A 13,713-nucleotide genomic window follows, 5' to 3' on the forward strand; every position below is an offset into this window, starting at 1 on the left:
TGGGGGAATGCAGGTTGCCACTGGACAAGGTACAGGCTTTCTCGCAAGCAATAGATTCTGCTCTGGCGGGTCCCAATGGGACGCCCCTACTCAAGGTCAATTGCTCGGGCAATGGTGGGGTTGAGTCAAAAGGATCATCACGTGCGACTGCAGGCTATTGGGAGGCAGGACCTGAGGTTATGGCATAGTTTCCTGAGTGACTTCAATGGTAAGGTAATCTGTCCAGAGCCGGCAATATCCAGCACGGACTTGGGCTTGCTCACTGACTCAGCAGATAGCATTTGTTTTGGAGCAGTGTTGTGGTCCCACTGGTTCAGGGGTGATTGGCCGGCATCCTGGCATGAGAGCGGCTTGACCAGGAACATAGCCTTTTTGGAACTGTTTCCAATCATAGTGGCAGTTGACATTTGGGCTGGATTCTTTATGAACAAGTCCATAATTTTGAGGTCAGACAACATGGCGGCAGTAGAAGCTATCAATAGGCAGGGAGCTACTTGTAAACATGGTTTAGGCTGCTAAAACATTTAGTTTTGGCTTGCTTAAAGATCAAGCTGCTTTTCAAAGCGGCACATATTCCAGGTGTGGAGAATCAGGCGGCTGATGCTTTGTCTCGTTCCAAGTTGCAGGATTTCCGAAGGTATCACGCTCAGGCAGAGGAGCAGATGACTGTGTTCCCGACAGGTCTGTGGAGGACTGGAGCCCCGGCCTAGCAGGGCTGGTCGAAGCTTCATTGAGCGAACGCACTAGAAGTACTTACCAACAACAGTTCAAAGCATGTAGGAGATTTGCTAAGCGCACAGGCCGGATGGCCCTTTTTTCCACACGGGTGTTCTGCGAGCTTTTGCTAGCTCTAAAAGATCAGGGAAGGCCAGCATCTTTTGCTAGGGCGCACGTGACGGCGATATGCTTCTTTGCTACATTGTCAGGACAACGCGACCCCGGCACAGCTTTTCTAGTGAGGAAGGCGCTGTCAGGCTGGTCTAGGCTAGAAGGGGTCAAAAAAGATAGTAGAAGGCCATTGGATGTGAAAACCCTGGGTGACGTTCTGGGGGTACTACAGTCGGTATGATGCACTGGGCCAGGGACAGACTAATTTGCATACAGCCAGGTTCTGAAACTGGGATGGTGCAATGAGCTAAAAAAACGGTGTTGGATCTAGCCCTGATCTCTTGACTGGGTGAGAGTACTCTGCTTAATTCAGAGACTCTGTCCATCACCACCCCTTGTTGTAAATAATTTTGTCCACCCTAAGCGTGGAAGGGTATACTCAGATGTGAGTCCCTTGCTCATTGCACCATCAGGATTCAAGCAAGCCGGGCCGAAGACGGCTGTAATGCCAGAAACCGGTCCCCGGAAGCTTGTTTCCTTCCCAGTGTAAGAATTGGCTTTTGTAGTCTGGTCTGCCCTGTTCCCATGATGCACTGGGCCAGGGACAGACTAATTTGCATACAGCCAGGTTCTGAAACTGGGATGGTGCAATGAGCTAAAAAACGGTGTTGGATCTAGCCCTGATCTCTTGACTGGGTGAGAGTACTCTGCTTAATTCAGAGACTCTGTCCATCACCACCCCTTGTTGTAAATAATTTTGTCCACCCTAAGCGTGGAAGGGTATACTCAGATGTGAGTCCCTTGCTCATTGCACCATCAGGATTCAAGCAAGCCGGGCCGAAGACGGCTGTAATGCCAGAAACCGGTCCCCGGAAGCTTGTTTCCTTCCCAGTGTAAGAATTGGCTTTTGTAGTCTGGTCTGCCCTGTTCCCATGATGCACTGGGCCAGGGACAGACTAATTTGCATACAGCCAGGTTCTGAAACTGGGATGGTGCAATGAGCTAAAAAACGGTGTTGGATCTAGCCCTGATCTCTTGACTGGGTGAGAGTACTCTGCTTAATTCAGAGACTCTGTCCATCACCACCCCTTGTTGTAAATAATTTTGTCCACCCTAAGCGTGGAAGGGTATACTCAGATGTGAGTCCCTTGCTCATTGCACCATCAGGAATCAAGCAAGCCGGGCCGAAGACGGCTGTAATGCCAGAAACCGGTCCCCGGAAGCTTGTTTCCTTCCCAGTGTAAGAATTGGCTTTTGTAGTCTGGTCTGCCCTGTTCCCATGATGCACTGGGCCAGGGACAGACTAATTTGCATACAGCCAGGTTCTGAAACTGGGATGGTGCAATGAGCTAAAAAACGGTGTTGGATCCAGCCCTGATCTCTTGACTGGGTGAGAGTACTCTGCTTAATTCAGAGACTCTGTCCATCACCACCCCTTGTTGTAAATAATTTTGTCCACCCTAAGCGTGGAAGGGTATACTCAGATGTGAGTCCCTTGCTCATTGCACCATCAGGATTCAAGCAAGCCGGGCCGAAGACGGCTGTAATGCCAGAAACCGGTCCCCGGAAGCTTGTTTCCTTCCCAGTGTAAGAATTGGCTTTTGTAGTCTGGTCTGCCCTGTTCCCATGATGCACTGGGCCAGGGACAGACTAATTTGCATACAGCCAGGTTCTGAAACTGGGATGGTGCAATGAGCTAAAAAACGGTGTTGGATCCAGCCCTGATCTCTTGACTGGGTGAGAGTACTCTGCTTAATTCAGAGACTCTGTCCATCACCACCCCTTGTTGTAAATAATTTTGTCCACCCTAAGCGTGGAAGGGTATACTCAGATGTGAGTCCCTTGCTCATTGCACCATCAGGATTCAAGCAAGCCGTGCCGAAGATGGCTGTAATGCCAGAAACCGGTCCCCGGAAGCTTGTTTCCTTCCCAGTGTAAGAATTGGCTTTTGTAGTCTGGTCTGCCCTGTTCCCATGATGCACTGGGCCAGGGACAGACTAATTTGCATACAGCCAGGTTCTGAAACTGGGATGGTGCAATGAGCTAAAAAACGGTGTTGGATCTAGCCCTGATCTCTTGACTGGGTGAGAGTACTCTGCTTAATTCAGAGACTCTGTCCATCACCACCCCTTGTTGTAAATAATTTTGTCCACCCTAAGCGTGGAAGGGTATACCCAGATGTGAGTCCCTTGCTCATTGCACCATCAGGATTCAAGCAAGCCGGGCCGAAGACGGCTGTAATGCCAGAAACCGGTCCCCGGAAGCTTGTTTCCTTCCCAGTGTAAGAATTGGCTTTTGTAGTCTGGTCTGCCCTGTTCCCATGATGCACTGGGCCAGGGACAGACTAATTTGCATACAGCCAGGTTCTGAAACTGGGATGGTGCAATGAGCTAAAAAACGGTGTTGGATCTAGCCCTGATCTCTTGACTGGGTGAGAGTACTCTGCTTAATTCAGAGACTCTGTCCAAAACCACCCCTTGTTGTAAATAATTTTGTCCACCCTAAGCGTGGAAGGGTATACTCAGATGTGAGTCCCTTGCTCATTGCACCATCAGGATTCAAGCAAGCCGGGCCGAAGACGGCTGTAATGCCAGAAACCGGTCCCCGGAAGCTTGTTTCCTTCCCAGTGTAAGAATTGGCTTTTGTAGTCTGGTCTGCCCTGTTCCCATGATGCACTGGGCCAGGGACAGACTAATTTGCATACAGCCAGGTTCTGAAACTGGGATGGTGCAATGAGCTAAAAAACGGTGTTGGATCTAGCCCTGATCTCTTGACTGGGTGAGAGTACTCTGCTTAATTCAGAGACTCTGTCCATCACCACCCCTTGTTGTAAATAATTTTGTCCACCCTAAGCGTGGAAGGGTATACTCAGATGTGAGTCCCTTGCTCATTGCACCATCAGGATTCAAGCAAGCCGGGCCGAAGACGGCTGTAATGCCAGAAACCGGTCCCCGGAAGCTTGTTTCCTTCCCAGTGTAAGAATTGGCTTTTGTAGTCTGGTCTGCCCTGTTCCCATGATGCACTGGGCCAGGGACAGACTAATTTGCATACAGCCAGGTTCTGAAACTGGGATGGTGCAATGAGCTAAAAAACGGTGTTTGATCTAGCCCTGATCTCTTGACTGGGTGAGAGTACTCTGCTTAATTCAGAGACTCTGTCCATCACCACCCCTTGTTGTAAATAATTTTGTCCACCCTAAGCGTGGAAGGGTATACTCAGATGTGAGTCCCTTGCTCATTGCACCATCAGGATTCAAGCAAGCCGGGCCGAAGACGGCTGTAATGCCAGAAACCGGTCCCCGGAAGCTTGTTTCCTTCCCAGTGTAAGAATTGGCTTTTGTAGTCTGGTCTGCCCTGTTCCCATGATGCACTGGGCCAGGGACAGACTAATTTGCATACAGCCAGGTTCTGAAACTGGGATGGTGCAATGAGCTAAAAAACGGTGTTGGATCTAGCCCTGATCTCTTGACTGGGTGAGAGTACTCTGCTTAATTCAGAGACTCTGTCCATCACCACCCCTTGTTGTAAATAATTTTGTCCACCCTAAGCGTGGAAGGGTATACTCAGATGTGAGTCCCTTGCTCATTGCACCATCAGGATTCAAGCAAGCCGGGCCGAAGACGGCTGTAATGCCAGAAACCGGTCCCCGGAAGCTTGTTTCCTTCCCAGTGTAAGAATTGGCTTTTGTAGTCTGGTCTGCCCTGTTCCCATGATGCACTGGGCCAGGGACAGACTAATTTGCATACAGCCAGGTTCTGAAACTGGGATGGTGCAATGAGCTAAAAAACGGTGTTGGATCTAGCCCTGATCTCTTGACTGGGTGAGAGTACTCTGCTTAATTCAGAGACTATGTCCATCACCACCCCTTGTTGTAAATAATTTTGTCCACCCTAAGCGTGGAAGGGTATACTCAGATGTGAGTCCCTTGCTCATTGCACCATCAGGATTCAAGCAAGCCGGGCCGAAGACGGCTGTAATGCCAGAAACCGGTCCCCGGAAGCTTGTTTCCTTCCCAGTGTAAGAATTGGCTTTTGTAGTCTGGTCTGCCCTGTTCCATGATGCACTGGGCCAGGGACAGACTAATTTGCATACAGCCAGGTTCTGAAACTGGGATGGTGCAATGAGCTAAAAAACGGTGTTGGATCTAGCCCTGATCTCTTGACTGGGTGAGAGTACTCTGCTTAATTCAGAGACTCTGTCCATCACCACCCCTTGTTGTAAATAATTTTGTCCACCCTAAGCGTGGAAGGGTATACTCAGATGTGAGTCCCTTGCTCATTGCACCATCAGGATTCAAGCAAGCCGGGCCGAAGACGGCTGTAATGCCAGAAACCGGTCCCCGGAAGCTTGTTTCCTTCCCAGTGTAAGAATTGGCTTTTGTAGTCTGGTCTGCCCTGTTCCCATGATGCACTGGGCCAGGGACAGACTAATTTGCATACAGCCAGGTTCTGAAACTGGGATGGTGCAATGAGCTAAAAAACGGTGTTGGATCTAGCCCTGATCTCTTGACTGGGTGAGAGTACTCTGCTTAATTCAGAGACTCTGTCCATCACCACCCCTTGTTGTAAATAATTTTGTCCACCCTAAGCGTGGAAGGGTATACTCAGATGTGAGTCCCTTGCTCATTGCACCATCAGGATTCAAGCAAGCCGGGCCGAAGACGGCTGTAATGCCAGAAACCGGTCCCCGGAAGCTTGTTTCCTTCCCAGTGTAAGAATTGGCTTTTGTAGTCTGGTCTGCCCTGTTCCCATGATGCACTGGGCCAGGGACAGACTAATTTGCATACAGCCAGGTTCTGAAACTGGGATGGTGCAATGAGCTAAAAAACGGTGTTGGATCTAGCCCTGATCTCTTGACTGGGTGAGAGTACTCTGCTTAATTCAGAGACTCTGTCCATCACCACCCCTTGTTGTAAATAATTTTGTCCACCCTAAGCGTGGAAGGGTATACTCAGATGTGAGTCCCTTGCTCATTGCACCATCAGGATTCAAGCAAGCCGGGCCGAAGACGGCTGTAATGCCAGAAACCGGTCCCCGGAAGCTTGTTTCCTTCCCAGTGTAAGAATTGGCTTTTGTAGTCTGGTCTGCCCTGTTCCCATGATGCACTGGGCCAGGGACAGACTAATTTGCATACAGCCAGGTTCTGAAACTGGGATGGTGCAATGAGCTAAAAAACGGTGTTGGATCTAGCCCTGATCTCTTGACTGGGTGAGAGTACTCTGCTTAATTCAGAGACTCTGTCCATCACCACCCCTTGTTGTAAATAATTTTGTCCACCCTAAGCGTGGAAGGGTATACGCAGATGTGAGTCCCTTGCTCATTGCACCATCAGGATTCAAGCAAGCCGGGCCGAAGACGGCTGTAATGCCAGAAACCGGTCCCCGGAAGCTTGTTTCCTTCCCAGTGTAAGAATTGGCTTTTGTAGTCTGGTCTGCCCTGTTCCCATGATGCACTGGGCCAGGGACAGACTAATTTGCATACAGCCAGGTTCTGAAACTGGGATGGTGCAATGAGCTAAAAAACGGTGTTGGATCTAGCCCTGATCTCTTGACTGGGTGAGAGTACTCTGCTTAATTCAGAGACTCTGTCCATCACCACCCCTTGTTGTAAATAATTTTGTCCACCCTAAGCGTGGAAGGGTATACTCAGATGTGAGTCCCTTGCTCATTGCACCATCAGGATTCAAGCAAGCCGGGCCGAAGACGGCTGTAATGCCAGAAACCGGTCCCCGGAAGCTTGTTTCCTTCCCAGTGTAAGAATTGGCTTTTGTAGTCTGGTCTGCCCTGTTCCCATGATGCACTGGGCCAGGGACAGACTAATTTGCATACAGCCAGGTTCTGAAACTGGGATGGTGCAATGAGCTAAAAAACGGTGTTGGATCTAGCCCTGATCTCTTGACTGGGTGAGAGTACTCTGCTTAATTCAGAGACTCTGTCCATCACCACCCCTTGTTGTAAATAATTTTGTCCACCCTAAGCGTGGAAGGGTATACTCAGATGTGAGTCCCTTGCTCATTGCACCATCAGGATTCAAGCAAGCCGGGCCGAAGACGGCTGTAATGCCAGAAACCGGTCCCCGGAAGCTTGTTTCCTTCCCAGTGTAAGAATTGGCTTTTGTAGTCTGGTCTGCCCTGTTCCCATGATGCACTGGGCCAGGGACAGACTAATTTGCATACAGCCAGGTTCTGAAACTGGGATGGTGCAATGAGCTAAAAAACGGTGTTGGATCTAGCCCTGATCTCTTGACTGGGTGAGAGTACTCTGCTTAATTCAGAGACTCTGTCCATCACCACCCCTTGTTGTAAATAATTTTGTCCACCCTAAGCGTGGAAGGGTATACTCAGATGTGAGTCCCTTGCTCATTGCACCATCAGGATTCAAGCAAGCCGGGCCGAAGACGGCTGTAATGCCAGAAACCGGTCCCCGGAAGCTTGTTTCCTTCCCAGTGTAAGAATTGGCTTTTGTAGTCTGGTCTGCCCTGTTCCCATGATGCACTGGGCCAGGGACAGACTAATTTGCATACAGCCAGGTTCTGAAACTGGGATGGTGCAATGAGCTAAAAAACGGTGTTGGATCTAGCCCTGATCTCTTGACTGGGTGAGAGTACTCTGCTTAATTCAGAGACTCTGTCCATCACCACCCCTTGTTGTAAATAATTTTGTCCACCCTAAGCGTGGAAGGGTATACGCAGATGTGAGTCCCTTGCTCATTGCACCATCAGGATTCAAGCAAGCCGGGCCGAAGACGGCTGTAATGCCAGAAACCGGTCCCCGGAAGCTTGTTTCCTTCCCAGTGTAAGAATTGGCTTTTGTAGTCTGGTCTGCCCTGTTCCCATGATGCACTGGGCCAGGGACAGACTAATTTGCATACAGCCAGGTTCTGAAACTGGGATGGTGCAATGAGCTAAAAAACGGTGTTGGATCTAGCCCTGATCTCTTGACTGGGTGAGAGTACTCTGCTTAATTCAGAGACTCTGTCCATCACCACCCCTTGTTGTAAATAATTTTGTCCACCCTAAGCGTGGAAGGGTATACTCAGATGTGAGTCCCTTGCTCATTGCACCATCAGGATTCAAGCAAGCCGGGCCGAAGACGGCTGTAATGCCAGAAACCGGTCCCCGGAAGCTTGTTTCCTTCCCAGTGTAAGAATTGGCTTTTGTAGTCTGGTCTGCCCTGTTCCCATGATGCACTGGGCCAGGGACAGACTAATTTGCATACAGCCAGGTTCTGAAACTGGGATGGTGCAATGAGCTAAAAAACGGTGTTGGATCTAGCCCTGATCTCTTGACTGGGTGAGAGTACTCTGCTTAATTCAGAGACTCTGTCCATCACCACCCCTTGTTGTAAATAATTTTGTCCACCCTAAGCGTGGAAGGGTATACTCAGGTGTGAGTCCCTTGCTCATTGCACCATCAGGATTCAAGCAAGCCGGGCCGAAGACGGCTGTAATGCCAGAAACCGGTCCCCGGAAGCTTGTTTCCTTCCCAGTGTAAGAATTGGCTTTTGTAGTCTGGTCTGCCCTGTTCCCATGATGCACTGGGCCAGGGACAGACTAATTTGCATACAGCCAGGTTCTGAAACTGGGATGGTGCAATGAGCTAAAAAACGGTGTTGGATCTAGCCCTGATCTCTTGACTGGGTGAGAGTACTCTGCTTAATTCAGAGACTCTGTCCATCACCACCCCTTGTTGTAAATAATTTTGTCCACCCTTAGCGTGGAAGGGTATACTCAGATGTGAGTCCCTTGCTCATTGCACCATCAGGATTCAAGCAAGCCGGGCCGAAGACGGCTGTAATGCCAGAAAACGGTCCCCGGAAGCTTGTTTCCTTCCCAGTGTAAGAATTGGCTTTTGTAGTCTGGTCTGCCCTGTTCCCATGATGCACTGGGCCAGGGACAGACTAATTTGCATACAGCCAGGTTCTGAAACTGGGATGGTGCAATGAGCTAAAAAACGGTGTTGGATCTAGCCCTGATCTCTTGACTGGGTGAGAGTACTCTGCTTAATTCAGAGACTCTGTCCATCACCACCCCTTGTTGTAAATAATTTTGTCCACCCTAAGCGTGGAAGGGTATACTCAGATGTGAGTCCCTTGCTCATTGCACCATCAGGATTCAAGCAAGCCGGGCCGAAGACGGCTGTAATGCCAGAAACCGGTCCCCGGAAGCTTGTTTCCTTCCCAGTGTAAGAATTGGCTTTTGTAGTCTGGTCTGCCCTGTTCCCATGATGCACTGGGCCAGGGACAGACTAATTTGCATACAGCCAGGTTCTGAAACTGGGATGGTGCAATGAGCTAAAAAACGGTGTTGGATCTAGCCCTGATCTCTTGACTGGGTGAGAGTACTCTGCTTAATTCAGAGACTCTGTCCATCACCACCCCTTGTTGTAAATAATTTTGTCCACCCTAAGCGTGGAAGGGTATACTCAGATGTGAGTCCCTTGCTCATTGCACCATCAGGATTCAAGCAAGCCGGGCCGAAGACGGCTGTAATGCCAGAAACCGGTCCCCGGAAGCTTGTTTCCTTCCCAGTGTAAGAATTGGCTTTTGTAGTCTGGTCTGCCCTGTTCCCATGATGCACTGGGCCAGGGACAGACTAATTTGCATACAGCCAGGTTCTGAAACTGGGATGGTGCAATGAGCTAAAAAACGGTGTTGGATCTAGCCCTGATCTCTTGACTGGGTGAGAGTACTCTGCTTAATTCAGAGACTCTGTCCATCACCACCCCTTGTTGTAAATAATTTTGTCCACCCTAAGCGTGGAAGGGTATACTCAGATGTGAGTCCCTTGCTCATTGCACCATCAGGATTCAAGCAAGCCGGGCCGAAGACGGCTGTAATGCCAGAAACCGGTCCCCGGAAGCTTGTTTCCTTCCCAGTGTAAGAATTGGCTTTTGTAGTCTGGTCTGCCCTGTTCCCATGATGCACTGGGCCAGGGACAGACTAATTTGCATACAGCCAGGTTCTGAAACTGGGATGGTGCAATGAGCTAAAAAACGGTGTTGGATCTAGCCCTGATCTCTTGACTGGGTGAGAGTACTCTGCTTAATTCAGAGACTCTGTCCATCACCACCCCTTGTTGTAAATAATTTTGTCCACCCTAAGCGTGGAAGGGTATACTCAGATGTGAGTCCCTTGCTCATTGCACCATCAGGATTCAAGCAAGCCGGGCCGAAGACGGCTGTAATGCCAGAAACCGGTCCCCGGAAGCTTGTTTCCTTCCCAGTGTAAGAATTGGCTTTTGTAGTCTGGTCTGCCCTGTTCCCATGATGCACTGGGCCAGGGACAGACTAATTTGCATACAGCCAGGTTCTGAAACTGGGATGGTGCAATGAGCTAAAAAACGGTGTTGGATCTAGCCCTGATCTCTTGACTGGGTGAGAGTACTCTGCTTAATTCAGAGACTCTGTCCATCACCACCCCTTGTTGTAAATAATTTTGTCCACCCTAAGCGTGGAAGGGTATACTCAGATGTGAGTCCCTTGCTCATTGCACCATCAGGATTCAAGCAAGCCGGGTCGAAGACGGCTGTAATGCCAGAAACTGGTCCCCGGAAGCTTGTTTCCTTCCCAGTGTAAGAATTGGCTTTTGTAGTCTGGTCTGCCCTGTTCCCATGATGCACTGGGCCAGGGACAGACTAATTTGCATACAGCCAGGTTCTGAAACTGGGATGGTGCAATGAGCTAAAAAACGGTGTTGGATCTAGCCCTCATCTCTTGACTGGGTGAGAGTACTCTGCTTAATTCAGAGACTCTGTCCATCACCACCCCTTGTTGTAAATAATTTTGTCCACCCTAAGCGTGGAAGGGTATACTCAGATGTGAGTCCCTTGCTCATTGCACCATCAGGATTCAAGCAAGCCGGGCCGAAGACGGCTGTAATGCCAGAAACCGGTCCCCGGAAGCTTGTTTCCTTCCCAGTGTAAGAATTGGCTTTTGTAGTCTGGTCTGCCCTGTTCCCATGATGCACTGGGCCAGGGACAGACTAATTTGCATACAGCCAGGTTCTGAAACTGGGATGGTGCAATGAGCTAAAAAACGGTGTTGGATCTAGCCCTGATCTCTTGACTGGGTGAGAGTACTCTGCTTAATTCAGAGACTCTGTCCATCACCACCCCTTGTTGTAAATAATTTTGTCCACCCTAAGCGTGGAAGGGTATACTCAGATGTGAGTCCCTTGCTCATTGCACCATCAGGATTCAAGCAAGCCGGGCCGAAGACGGCTGTAATGCCAGAAACCGGTCCCCGGAAGCTTGTTTCCTTCCCAGTGTAAGAATTGGCTTTTGTAGTCTGGTCTGCCCTGTTCCCATGATGCACTGGGCCAGGGACAGACTAATTTGCATACAGCCAGGTTCTGAAACTGGGATGGTGCAATGAGCTAAAAAACGGTGTTGGATCTAGCCCTGATCTCTTGACTGGGTGAGAGTACTCTGCTTAATTCAGAGACTCTGTCCATCACCACCCCTTGTTGTAAATAATTTTGTCCACCCTAAGCGTGGAAGGGTATACTCAGATGTGAGTCCCTTGCTCATTGCACCATCAGGATTCAAGCAAGCCGGGCCGAAGACGGCTGTAATGCCAGAAACCGGTCCCCGGAAGCTTGTTTCCTTCCCAGTGTAAGAATTGGCTTTTGTAGTCTGGTCTGCCCTGTTCCCATGATGCACTGGGCCAGGGACAGACTAATTTGCATACAGCCAGGTTCTGAAACTGGGATGGTGCAATGAGCTAAAAAACGGTGTTGGATCTAGCCCTGATCTCTTGACTGGGTGAGAGTACTCTGCTTAATTCAGAGACTCTGTCCATCACCACCCCTTGTTGTAAATAATTTTGTCCACCCTAAGCGTGGAAGGGTATACTCAGATGTGAGTCCCTTGCTCATTGCACCATCAGGATTCAAGCAAGCCGGGCCGAAGACGGCTGTAATGCCAGAAACCGGTCCCCGGAAGCTTGTTTCCTTCCCAGTGTAAGAATTGGCTTTTGTAGTCTGGTCTGCCCTGTTCCCATGATGCACTGGGCCAGGGACAGACTAATTTGCATACAGCCAGGTTCTGAAACTGGGATGGTGCAATGAGCTAAAAAACGGTGTTGGATCTAGCCCTGATCTCTTGACTGGGTGAGAGTACTCTGCTTAATTCAGAGACTCTGTCCATCACCACCCCTTGTTGTAAATAATTTTGTCCACCCTAAGCGTGGAAGGGTATACTCAGATGTGAGTCCCTTGCTCATTGCACCATCAGGATTCAAGCAAGCCGGGTCGAAGACGGCTGTAATGCCAGAAACTGGTCCCCGCAAGCTTGTTTCCTTCCCAGTGTAAGAATTGGCTTTTGTAGTCTGGTCTGCCCTGTTCCCATGATGCACTGGGCCAGGGACAGACTAATTTGCATACAGCCAGGTTCTGAAACTGGGATGGTGCAATGAGCTAAAAAACGGTGTTGGATCTAGCCCTCATCTCTTGACTGGGTGAGAGTACTCTGCTTAATTCAGAGACTCTGTCCATCACCACCCCTTGTTGTAAATAAATCCTCTTATTACGAGAGCATCTTATTTGGGGCTGCATTTACCTTAGCCTTTTATGGTGCGTTTCGTATGGGGAATTGGTGAGGGACTTCCAAACCAGATCACGCGGGGGGCTCCAGTGGCAGGACACAAATTTAGTCCAATGGGGTCTGGTGGTGGCTCTGAGGAAATCAAAGACAGATCTGTTGTGGAGGGGGGCCACGATTCTCTTGTCCCCTGTGCCTGGGGAGGAGATTTGCCCAGTAGGCAGGATGAAAACATACTTTGCGATTTGTCCATCAGGGGGTGGACAGCGCGAATGCTGTCACAGTACCAATTCCGGGCCGTGTTTAGGCGGGCACTGGTGTGTCTGGGTCTGGATTCTAGAGGGTATTCGTCACACTCGATCAGAATTGGGGCATCAACGCTGGCAGCGGGCGCCAGCTTACCAGCTGAGGTGGTCAGAAAGGTGAAGCGCTTGTCATCGGCCTGTTTTAAGCACTATGTGTGGCCCGAATTACTGTAGGACAACGGACTGATATTAGTATGACCATGCTGACTTTTTCATTTCTCTTCCTGCTACTAGTATGTCCTCAAAGGTGATATGGGTGTTGGGACAATTGTTCGTGCGGTGTGCCACTGTTCGGCTACGGCAGAAGTGAGTGTCAAAACCATCAGGTTTAAAGAGAACTTCGTTCCTATGTCGAGGCGTCGGCGGCCTGCGAATTCGGCAGTTGCGACAGCTGATTTAAGAGACGAGGGAACACGAGGGACATCAATCCCCAGATTTGGTTATCCTGCATTTGGGCGGAAACAACATGGTGGAGTTGGGACACATGGCAGGCAGGGAAGCCTTATTGACCGAATTCGCCTGGCTAGGGAGAGCATTTCCTCATGCTTGGATTGCATGGTCTTGTATGATACCTCTCTGGACATGGGCCACTGGAGTCAAATCTCGAGCTTTAAACGTGTCGGTCAGGCGCCTCAACAGTGAATTGGCCAAGTTGTGCTTAGGCCCGGGCCACTTGTGTCATATTCCACATGGACTAATCACAGGGGACATGATGTTTCACCAAGACGGCGTGCATTTGTCGGACAATGGCACAGACGTGTGGATCAAGAGAATCTGGTCTTTTGTTCAGAACTTGTTTGCAGGTGGGCAGGGTGAAGGACCTGTGGGCCCTGGTCACCCTAGTGGCGGAAAAGAGGCCACAGAACATTGATTTCAGGGTTAACGGGAGGCCTGCTTACATACTCCTGAGGCCAGCACTGAGGGGAGAGATGGTAAGCTCTCCACAGGGAGAATGGGGACACCGGCTGGGAAGGCAAGAGGGCCAGTTCACACAAGCCTCCTTGGCAGCCTGCTGGTAGGGGGTGGGCCTCCGGAAATGAGGGAC

The sequence above is a fragment of the Lissotriton helveticus genome, chromosome 12 (assembly GCF_964261635.1).
Source record: "Lissotriton helveticus chromosome 12, aLisHel1.1, whole genome shotgun sequence".
Taxonomy (NCBI): Eukaryota; Metazoa; Chordata; class Amphibia; order Caudata; family Salamandridae; genus Lissotriton; species Lissotriton helveticus.